Source organism: Pelobates fuscus, chromosome 9, assembly GCF_036172605.1.
Source record: "Pelobates fuscus isolate aPelFus1 chromosome 9, aPelFus1.pri, whole genome shotgun sequence".
Taxonomy (NCBI): domain Eukaryota; kingdom Metazoa; phylum Chordata; class Amphibia; order Anura; family Pelobatidae; genus Pelobates; species Pelobates fuscus.
This window is the reverse complement of record NC_086325.1, coordinates 125,762,645-125,774,442: the sequence shown is the minus strand read 5'-3', so window position 1 is coordinate 125,774,442 and position 11,798 is coordinate 125,762,645. Positions and strand designations below refer to the sequence as shown.

At 43.4% G+C, this 11,798-nt stretch overlaps 1 protein-coding gene across 2 annotated transcripts in view; it reads left to right on the top strand.

Annotated features, from left to right (window-relative positions):
- Positions 1 to 245: 245 nt before the first annotated feature.
- Positions 246 to 11,798, top strand: part of BRINP1 (BMP/retinoic acid inducible neural specific 1) — a 754,539-nt gene continuing 742,986 nt past the window's right edge. The window contains exon 1 of one of the 2 annotated variants that reach the window (XM_063432378.1): positions 246 to 723. The gene's annotated coding sequence lies outside the window, so the exon portion shown is untranslated. The remainder of the gene's footprint in view (positions 724 to 11,798) is intronic. The other variant, XM_063432377.1, reaches the window with a different exon arrangement.

Here is an 11,798-nt window from a genome sequence, read left to right as displayed (position 1 = left end):
GCATTTAACGTGGAAACTATGAATGTCTCTGTCACATTTTTTTTTCAGTACACTTGAACGTAAACGTTCAGGTGCATTTACTATACGTGCGTCTGCTGTGCATGTCTCCACTATGCATCCTTTTTCCATGCAATCACCACCCCTTTCCACGGCTTGATGTGATTGCACGATTATTGTTTTCAGCCTCTGTTTTTTGAGACTGCATAAATTCTGAAATGTAACTGCATCTTTCCTAGATTATTTATCTAGAGTGATCCAGTCTTTCATCCGTTCTTTCGCTGACACGCAGATAATGTAGAAATTAGTCCAGCCTGTTAGTCTCATGACTGTTGTCCCACCTATCCTCTGGTTTCGTATTCCGAATTTCTCAGCATTTATGTACGGGCCCCAACCTTACTCATTCATCCCATCCCAATTCTCCTCCTTCTTCTCCTTCCAACCTACCTCTCTCTTTTTTCTCTATCATCACTCCCTTTTTCTGTCATCATCTCCTTGTGAAGCAGAACGAATACAATTTGATAGGATAAACTGCAAGTCTTCGATGCTTTAAATCTGGGGGAAAAAAGGAAGGTTATTTTATGTCCGATTATGTCAAGGACTGCTAATAAGCCAAGATTTGTCAGCCAGCAATTCCAGTATGCCATCTGCACACATTTTCTTCCACCTCGGGAAATGAGATCTAACGGTTATCTATGTTCCACCAGAGAAGCTCACTGATAGAAGGTATGAATCGTATGCCTACCATGAAACAATCGAACACACTACCTATATTATGTAATTCAGTAAATGCATCCATTTGCACGACATTACAGACGCCAGCAATAAATACACACAAACACCTTGAAAATATATTTCTATCTATCTATCTATCTTAGGTCAACAGTAAGGTATACTTACATACCTTAACCCAACACGTATGAAGGTGAATGTGCTTATTTTATATTTGCCTGACACCACGCAAACAAAAAGCACACGAGAAACCTACAGGGGCGGACATTTATGGAATAGGAAATAAGGCAGGCAAGAAAACCACGGACATTAACTGCATACCAATGCTACAATCACACATGCATTCATTGTATCATGCATATACAAAAAAATACCAGATTATTATGAGTACAGTTTTGTTCTAGTTAGACTACAAATGTACAGTCAAAAAATGTAATTGCAACTCATATAGACAACCTCCTCTATGCATAATAATGAGAGAAAAGTATTATGTGAAATAAACGTTGTAGTCATGTACATGTATTTTATGTATATATTAAAATAAGTTGTGCTCATTGTATAAGAATTCTGGTAATTTATAGGGGGATTTGAAAAACTAATATGTTGGGGATTATTCATTTATAAGAATTTCAACATCCCCATCCTAGTTACTAGGTTTAGAGCTTTGATATTTGTTCGAACCAGGCAGACTCCTTCTAGGAATAGATGCAAATGGATCTGACAAGGCCAACAAAGTACTAAAAGGGTTACTCCAAACGCCATTGACCACTTCAGTGATTTGAAATGGTCATGGTGGTAAGAGTCTTTCTGTTCCAGGGGCTAGTTACACCCCCAGCATATGTGACTAACTACCAAATGTCAATTCTCTGCAAATATTACGTCTGTCGCCAGCATGCACTGCGTGCTGGCGATACATGTAACCATCTTCTTCCTTGAACATAGCGGGCTCTCCATCAAATCACTTTTTTATTTGTATTTTTTTGGGTTGTTAAATTTACTTCCCTCAGAGCTTTGCCTGGTGTGGGATTACAGGAGAGTTTGAAAACTTTTTACATGTTTTAAGGGGGGCTATCAAGACTGCCAAATAGGGCAGTATATAGCAAAATTAGTTTAGTTACATATGACAACGTTTATATAGGCTGAAAAGAGACTTGCGTCTATCAAGTTCAGCCTTTATCACTTATGTTTTTGCTGTGATCCAAAAGAAGGCGAAAAACCGTTAAATCATTTTCCAATTTTGCAACAAACCAGGAAAAAAATCATTCTCAATCTTAGAATGGCCGTTAAATCTCTCCTTGGATCCAGAAGCTGTTACCTACATATTAAAAATGATCCCTGAATATTAGGTTATGTTTCTTTTACCAGTATTCATCCAGTTGCGGTTTAAACATCTGTACAGACTCTGATAAAAACACCTCTTCAGGCAGAGAATTCCACATACTTATTGTTAAGAATGTTTTCCTTTGCTGTAGACCAAATATCCTTTCTTCCAGTCTCAATGTGTGACCTCATGTTTAATGTATAGTCCTGTTTTTTAACAATTTTCCAGGCAATGGTTTATATTGGCCCCATATATACTTGTATACTGATATCATATCGCATCTGAAGCACCATTTTTCTTTTTGTAAATTCTTAATTTTTTTTTATTTTTTTTCAATTGTACTTTCAGGTAATTTGGGGTACAGAATAAAGAATGTGGGGAGGGTAGTCAACATGAGGATGGGGGGGGGTTACACATAGTTATTTATTTTGCAGTACAGTAGGGTTGAGGTATAGAGTTTGTGTATTCATTACATTTGACGATTACCCCTCTGGGTTGTGATTTTGGTGGGTCGTCTGTTTGTTTTGTCATTTGGGGCATTTGTGATGCCTTTCCTTTGGTATTATTTTGTCCTCATCCAACGGTTATGAGCTTGTGGTCTGTGTTCCCCCCTTGGGGTCTGTAGGTGTTGTATAGGGTGTTGGAGTGTGTGGGTGTCTGGTGGTGTTTAGGTCGTTTGGTGTCTTTAGGTGTGCTTTGTTGTTTGGCTTTAGGTGGCTGAAGCACCGTTTTTCTAAACTAAGCAGATTTAAATCTGTTACCTTTTCTTCACAACTAAAACGCTCCATTCCTTTTCATTAAAGGACCACTATAGTGCCAGGAAAACAAACTTGTTTTCCTGGTACAATAGTGTTAATAGGTCCCCCCCCCACCCCCACCCTCATGGCCCCCTCCCGCTGGGCTCTAGGGGGAGGAAGGGGTTAAACGCTTACCTTTCTCTAACGCCAGGCTCCCTCGGCGCTGGGGACTCTCCTCATTTCTCAATGCTTTCCTACGGATGCAAGCGTCTTCTCACTGTGAAAATCACAGTGAGAAGCGCAGAAGCGCCTCTAGCGGCTAGCAATGAGACAGCCACTAGAGGCTGGATTAACCCTGACGTAAACATAGCAGTTTCTCTAATACTGCTATGTTTACAGCTGCAGGGTTAACCCCAGATGGGCCTGGCACCCAGACCACTTCATTGAGCTGAAGTGGGCTTGGTGCCTATAGTGGTTCTTTAAGTTTGTAGCCCGCCTCAGCACTTTTTCTAGTGCCATAATTTCTTTGTTTGAATATGCTGTGTCCAAAATTACACCCATATTCAAGGTGTGGTCTTACCAGTGATTCATAAAAAGGCATGTAGCGGAGTGAAGTATTATAATCCACGATCTCCGCTGGTATTACAGGTAAATCCACAGTCAGCACTGAAAAGTAAGGCAGTATCCCAATCCTCCCAATAACCGGATGAAACACAGTCTGGGAGTCAACTGAGATCTTTATTCACAACTTCCAGTATTTATGCAAGTCCCCATGCAAGGGGTTTCCTTACTGACAAAGCAGGGGTAATACAGTAAGGGACTACATGGGGGACTTAACATTTGGAGCATTTCTCACATCAGGCACCGCTGCACGAGAGGGATACTCCCACTGAAATATACTGTTAATTGGATTATCCCCTCGTGCAGCAGAAACGGCATTTCACTTTAAAATCCATAACTCCAACAATATTCACATTAATTGCACTAACAGACGTTCGGTAGATAGCTGGGGTTGGAGTGCACATTTCGTGTGAATACCGCTCAGATCCCAGCTAAACTAACCGAACGCCGCACAAAATACATTCACTAAGTTAATTTGTTTAAAAGTACCGAACACCGATGGGGAACCACAATAGGAGAAGACCGGAGCTCCCGAACGGCCTGGAAGTACAGCGGTGTTCGTGTCGTCGAGTAGCCGTTTTTAGTTCCACGCGCTTGACGACCAAACACCGCTGGGGGGGACAAAGGATCCAAGATGGCCGACCGCTGCGTGGTCGGTAGTCGAACGACGGCCACCTAAGAACACACTTAATTACCGATTGCAACAATGTTGCAATCGGGGTAATTTGTGCCACACGACTCTCAGTGTGTAGGCTTGGGTTCGGTACCTAATTCGTTTCACGAACAGCCGGTAAAGTTGCTGTTCGTGAAACGACCATGTAAATGCCAGCGGCTTTCGGCTGCTTGCATATGAATCCTATAGGAATACAGGCAAACATACATTTCAAGGCAGAATACACATTACAGTCAAACACAATATGTCAGCAGTGTGTAGGACAACCTTTAGAGACCCAGTTCCATAGTCTGAAGTGGCTAGGTTTGCCACAAGGCAAAACTATATTTTCATCCCTAGAATTAGTACCCCTTTTTATGCATGACAATACTTAAAGGGACACTATAGTCACCAGAACAACTACAGCTTATTGGATTTGTTCTGGTGAATAGAATCATTACCTTCAGGTTTTTTGCTGTAAACACTGTATTTTTAGATTACAGTCTAGTGATAACTTCACTGGCCACTCCTCAGGTAGCTAGAGATCCTTCCTGGGTCATGGATACCTAAAATGCTTCCAAACATTCAGTATCTCCTCCCTCTGCATGCAGACACTGAACTTTCCTCATAGAGATACATTGATTCAATGAATCTCTATGAGAAGATGCTGATTGACCAGGACTGTGTTTGAATAATGCTGGCTCTGCCCCTGATCTGCCTCTTTGTCAGTCTCAGCCAATCCTATGGGGAAGCACTGTGATTGGATCAGGCCACCACATGCCAGCAGACTGCTTGTTTTTCTGAGTCTAACAGCATGCAGAGTTACAGCTTCTGGTTTGAATACAGTAAGATTCTTACTATATTTATGGAGGCATGAGCGTCTCAGGGGGGGCTAGAGGGTGGTGTTAACACTATAGGGCCAGGAATACATGTTTGTGTTCCTGACCCTATAGTGATCCTTTAACTGGCCTTAGCAACTGCTGACTGACATTACACATTGTTGCCTAGTTTGTTCTCTAGAACAATGATCAAATCCTTCTCATGTGTTATCCTTAAAGGACCACTCTAGGCACCCAGACCACTTCAGCTTAATGAAGTGGTCTGGGTGCCAGGTCCCTCTAGGATTAACCCTTTTTTTTTTATAAACATAGCAGTTTCAGAGAATGTACATTAAATGGGGTATGGTCAGTCTTTTTTGTATTGTTGCCTTCCCTGGTGCTTGTTCCTTTGTGGGTGCTGGATCCCGCCGCTGCCAACCAATGTAGCGGAGCATTAGATTCCCATAGACTTCTCCGCTGGTGTTAAACAGGAATGCAGGAACAAGAAGGTAACCCAGGATAAACAGCATCAATAATAAATAAAATAATCCAGGAATATCCCATCACGATTCCCAATAACTGGACGACACACAGTATCAGGAGCAGTTTTATTTCACACACCCTGCTTTTATGCAAGGGAGACTCCCACAGTAATTTGTACAGTAGCCAATCCTACACAAGTTACAACCCACACATCCCCTCCCCTCAGAATGACACATGATTCACTTACTCAGTATATACTTTTCTCCAGTTTCTGGATGTACCCCAAATACATAGGGTACACCTCTAAATATGGTATCCCCTGATAGCTCCGATCTGGGTAACCAACATACTCTAAAATAACCCAGATCGGACCAGGGGTTCGGGAGTTAGGTGGAGTAGTTCGTTTGACTGACCGCACACGAGGCAGTAGCCGAAAGGAGTTCCATACATTTTGGCCTTGCGGTTGGTCTCTGTTCGTGAGTTAAAATAGGTGTAAATACAGGGAGTGCAGAATTATTAGGCAAGTTGTATTTTTGAGGATTAATTTTATTATTGAACAACAACCATGTTCTCAATGAACCCAAAAAACTCATTAATATCAAAGCTGAATATTTTTGGAAGTAGTTTTTAGTTTGTTTTTAGTTATAGCTATTTTAGGGGGATATCTGTGTGTGCAGGTGACTATTACTGTGCATAATTATTAGGCAACTTAACAAAAAACAAATATATACCCATTTCAATTATTTATTTTTACCAGTGAAACCAATATAACATCTCAACATTCACAAATATACATTTCTGACATTCAAAAACATAACAAAAACGAATCAGTGACCAATATAGCCACCTTTCTTTGCAAGGACACTCAAAAGCCTGCCATCCATGGATTCTGTCAGTGTTTTGATCTGTTCACCATCAACATTGCGTGCAGCAGCAACCACAGCCTCCCAGACACTGTTCAGAGAGGTGTACTGTTTTCCCTCCTTGTAAATCTCACATTTGATGATGGACCACAGGTTCTCAATGGGGTTCAGATCAGGTGAACAAGGAGGCCATGTCATTAGATTTTCTTCTTTTATACCCTTTCTTGCCAGCTACGCTGTGGAGTACTTGGACGCGTGTGATGGAGCATTGTCCTGCATGAAAATCATGTTTTTCTTGAAGGATGCAGACTTCTTCCTGTACCACTGCTTGAAGAAGGTGTCTTCCAGAAACTGGGAGTTGAGCTTGACTCCATCCTCAACCCGAAAAGGCCCCACAAGCTCATCTTTGATGATACCAGCCCAAACCAGTACTCCACCTCCACCTTGCTGGCGTCTGAGTCGGACTGGAGCTCTCTGCCCTTTACCAATCCATCCATCTGGCCCATCAAGACTCACTCTCATTTCATCAGTCCATAAAACCTTAGAAAAATCAGTCTTGAGATATTTCTTGGCCCAGTCTTGACGTTTCAGCTTGTGTGTCTTGTTCAGTGGTGGTCGTCTTTCAGCCTTTCTTACCTTGGCCATGTCTCTGAGTATTGCACACCTTGTGCTTTCGGGCACTCCAGTGATGTTGCAGCTCTGAAATATGGGCAAACTGGTGGCAAGTGGCATCTTGGCAGCTGCACGCTTGACTTTTCTCAGTTCATGGGCAGTTATTTTGTGCCTTGGTTTCTCCACACGCTTCTTGCGACCCTGTTGACTATTTTGAATGAAACACTTGATTGTTCGATGATCACGCTTCAGAAGCTTTGCAATTTTAAGAGTGCTGCATCCCTCTGCAAGACATCTCACTATTTTTGACTTTTCTGAGCCTGTCAAGTCCTTCTTTTGACACATTTTGCCAAAGGAAAGGAAGTTGCCTAATAATTATGCACACCTGATATAGGGTGTTGATGTCATTAGACCACACCCCTTCTCATTACAGAGATGCACATCACCTAATATGCTTAATTGGTAGTAGGCTTTCGAGCCTATACAGCTTGGAGTAAGACAACATGCATAAAGAGGATGATGTGGTCAAAATACTCATTTGCCTAATAATTCTGCACACAGTGTACTGGGCTGAATGGCTTGTGTTTGCATTCGTGTGAATCCCCTTGTTCGTATGATTCTTTCTACCAAAATGCGACCCGTTCGGTTGTTTCGGCACGAATGTAAGGAAGTCTGGAGGTCTCAGCGGTGTTCGCGTGGTCGAGTGTCTGATTTGGGTTCCAGACACTCGACGACCAAACACTGCTGTGCATTTATATGGCAAGATGGCCGCCGCCACGTGTTCGTATACCGAACAGCGCCCATCCAGGGAACACACACAGAGCATTCATCTAATTGCCGATTTGACTGTTTTTTTTGTTTTTGTTTTATTCTTTATTTTTGTTTTGTGAAGAGGAGAACAATATGCTTGCAGCACCACGACAGCGCTAACAAGCAGTGCATTATCGTTCAAAAATATACAGCGACATGGTATGAGATAGTCACACACATTTTTTTTTTGAACAAGAGAGAACATGCTGATATATGGTTCGCTTGTAACTTATAGAGAGGGCTCATTAGGTAATTACTGCATACATTTTTAGGTTAGCTTGTGTAGTCACAGGCTTATTCAACGTGTTTTACGTAATAATACAACAGGCTTATCGGAACATGTCAGGAGTATATGAGGCGGTATCCTATACGATAAACTGTGACATGTGGATGGTTATAACAAAATAAATAGAAGAAATAAACATGAGAATTGCCAGGCAGGCAGGTATGTCATAGTTATGTTAATAGGTGACAAGCTTTTGTCGGGTCGCCCACCACCTCCTCCCCCCCATTCATGCCGCGCCATCACTCCGTTCTGGAGCTGTGGGTTGTTGCGCAACATCATCTGGGAGCATTGGTGTAGCCTCCTCGTAAGTGCCCCTTTGGTGATAAATTTTTGCCCAGAAGACAGCGAATAGGCGGTCAAGCCGTATCTCGAGTGAGGGTAGCAGGGGGGCTGTTTAGTTACTTACACGTGGCATCCGCCATGTTTTTCAGTGCTGGTCTGGTAGTGCAGGTCAGGCACTGTTTCTTTTGCTGTTCGGTCACAGGCTGTGGTTGCCGGGATATCCCTCACCGGCAGGGGGGGGGGGAGAGTGTACCGGGGAGACCTCCAGGTGGGTGGGCTGCAGTCAGTGCAGGGAGCGGCAGCCTCCCTTTCACCATCCGAGTAGGCCTCAGGTCTGTCCCCGGGTAGAAGCCGCTGGTTGTGGTCGAGAGACTTGTCGCTTGTTGCCGCCGTATCAAACTCTCTTTTCTAGGTCACAGAACTGTCGAGGCTTAAGGCTTTTGCCCCAATATTGACTTGTTTTGGGCGAATTACTACGGAGCTTGTACGGAGCGACCGTCCAGCATGGCTGCTCGATTAGACTGTTTTTAAACACTGATCAGGGGGGTAAACTAGAGGCACACTTCTCTCTGGGGTGGTCTGATTGTTCGGTAGTTTGTTCGTATGACGAATGGAGTGTTTTTTTTTTCAATTTGACAATTTTTATTTTTATTTGTCATGAGTAAAACCAGTGGGGGTACAGAAAGGAAGAAAGGGGGGGTTAATGGTGAGGTGAATTCTCAGCCCATACAGTAATTCACATCAACTCTATAGCGCCTATACAGTTAACACTCGAGATCATTTTACACATTCAGATTCGCATATTTCCTCGTGTATACCCTCGTGAACCTCCAGTCGTAATGTTTGCCTTTAGTACCTGCAGTCTATATTGACCCTAAATGCCTCTGCAGCCTGTGTGTAGATGCTATATGTTGTTTCTCAAGGGTGCGACTCATGTCGGGTGTTTTCGTGCCCAGTTCTCCCACACCTCATGCCTCCAGCTCGCTTGGGGCGAGATCTGCGTTATGTTGGATTCGTATTTCCCAACTTGGGAAAGGTTTCGTATTATTTCTTGCATGGACGCATTATTGGGTGATAACCAGTTTTTGGCTATGAGCTGTTGGGCTGCAACCAGTATGTGGAATATTAAGTATTTGGTTGGTTTGGGGTAGTAGGCATTATGCATGAATAAGAGTAAAGAGGCTGGGGAGTTTGGTATTGTGACTGATGTGTGGTGGTATATTAATGATATGACTGCGCTCCAGTATGGTTGGAGTTTCGAGCATTTCCACCAGATATGGAGGAATGAGCCCGTATCTTGTTTGCATCTCCAGCAAACGTTAGACAAAGATGGGTTCATAGTGGCGAGTCTTGTGGGGACCATGTACCAGCGATAGAGGAGCTTGCGGGTGGTCTCTAGGTGAGTAGCACAGGACGAAATACCCTTGGCCGCATTCACAGAGGCTAACCATTCCTGTTCTGACTTTACTTGATCCAGATCTTTCTCCCAGGACTGTACCCAGGTCATGGATTTGATAGCCTTTTTGGGCATTAGCAATATATATATGGTAGATATGGGTTTTTTTGCCGGCTTACCTGCCATGATAAGTTTTTCAAAGTGTGTTAGGTCCAATTCAGTGTGAAGGGTAGACCGCGGTATGTGGGCTTTCCACCAGGAGGCTACTTGTAAATAGGAGTGATGCATTGTGTTTGGGAGTATGTGGTCTCGTTTTAGAGTCTCAAATGTGGCCAGCTTGCCTTTATCTAAGAGAGTGTGTACATAAAGTATTCCATGCTCTATAATTAAAGTCTGGTATCATGTGTGTTAATGCTTTAATGGGCATCGAGAGAGGGGTTTGGGTGGCGTCCACACAGGAGCCCCTGGGAGACGTCCCATATCTTTAGCAATGTTAGGGTAGCTGGAAGTATTTGAGAGGTATCACCTCTTTTTTGAGGAGGCAACCACAGTGTCGTGTGCATATCTTTTGTAGGCAGCCAGTGTTGTTCTATGTGGACCCATTGGGGATGATACATTTTTTGGGTAATAGAGAATAGGCTGGCTAGTACTGCCGCTCTGTAATATAATTGCACATTGGGAAGGCCCATTCCCCCCGCTTGTTTAGGTTGGTATAGTGTGGATAAGGCTATTCTAGGCCTTTTTCCTTGCCAAATGAACGAGTTGATTTGTTTTTGGAGTGTTTTGAAGTAAGTGGGTGGTATCTGTAAAGTATGTGTCCGAAATAGATATTGTAATTTGGGTAGAATCACCATCTTAACTGCTGCGATGCGGCCTGACCAAGAGATAAATTTGTGTCTCCAGTTTAGGAGAGTGGTGGTGATCTCTCTGCTTAGTTTGACATAGTTTAGATGGTATAAGTTATTTAGAGTATATGGGAGTTTGATTCCCAAGAATGTTAGGTAGTCAGTTCGCCAATCGTATAGGAATCGGCTCCTCAAGTTAGACAAGTAGCTCTCCTCCATCCCTACCCCCATAGCCTGTGTCTTAGAGAGGTTCAGCTTGTAATATGAACAACGGCTGTATCTCTGCAGAACAGAGTGGAACGCTGGCAGGGACTCTAGTGGATCAGTGATTGTGAGTAAGATATCATCTGCGAAGAGGTTCAGTTTATGTTCCACTTCGCCTACTCGGATACCTTTGATCTGTGCTGTCGATCAGATGTATTCAGCTAGGGGTTCTAGAGCCATGATGTAGAGAAGTGGTGACAAGGGGCACCCCTGCCTAGTACCGTTAGTGATAGGGAAAGGTGTAGATTGAAACCCCGACGTGAACACTCGGGCTTCGGGGTTACTGTATAGAGATTTGACCACTGAGATAAAATGTGTGGGGATACCAAATTTAGTCATGACCGCCTGCAGGAATGGCCAATGCAGGCGGTCAAAGGCTTTCTCAGCGTCCAAGGATAATAGAAGGTGGTTGGGGGGCTGTTTGTGCATGGTATGCAATAGTGCAAGGGCCTTTCTCGTACCATCCGATCCCTGTCTTCCACGTACAAAGCCAACTTGATCGGGGTGGATAATGGTAGGTAATATATCAGTCAGTCTATTGGCGTATACTTTGGCAAGGATCTTTACGTCTGAGTTTAATAGGGAGATGGGCCTAAAGTTGGCACATTGGGTCGGCGTCTTCCCGGGTTTAGGCAGGGTGGCCACATTAGCTGCAAGCATGTCAGATGGCATAGATTCTAAGGCAGTAGTTGAGGTGAAGAGTGAGACTAGCCTGGGGGCAAGGATAGAAGAGAACCTCCTATAATACACATTGGGAAAGCCGTCTGGGCCTGGTGCTTTGTTTAGAGGTAGGTTACTTATGACATCCTCCACTTCTTTTTGTGAGATGGGGTCTGCTAGAGTGGTTTGTTGTGCGGCTGATAAGGAGGGCAATTGAACGCCAGCTAGGAAGTTAGATATTTCCTCTGTGGTGGGTTGGTGGGTTGCAGGGTCATCTTTTAAATTATAAAGTTTACCATAGAATTCTGCAAATAGGTTGCTAATTTCTTGGGGCTTAATCACTTTCCTCCCATCTCGTGTTAGGATATGTGAGATTTTAGTGTGGGCTTGTACTTCTCTGAGTCGGCTAGCTAGAAGCG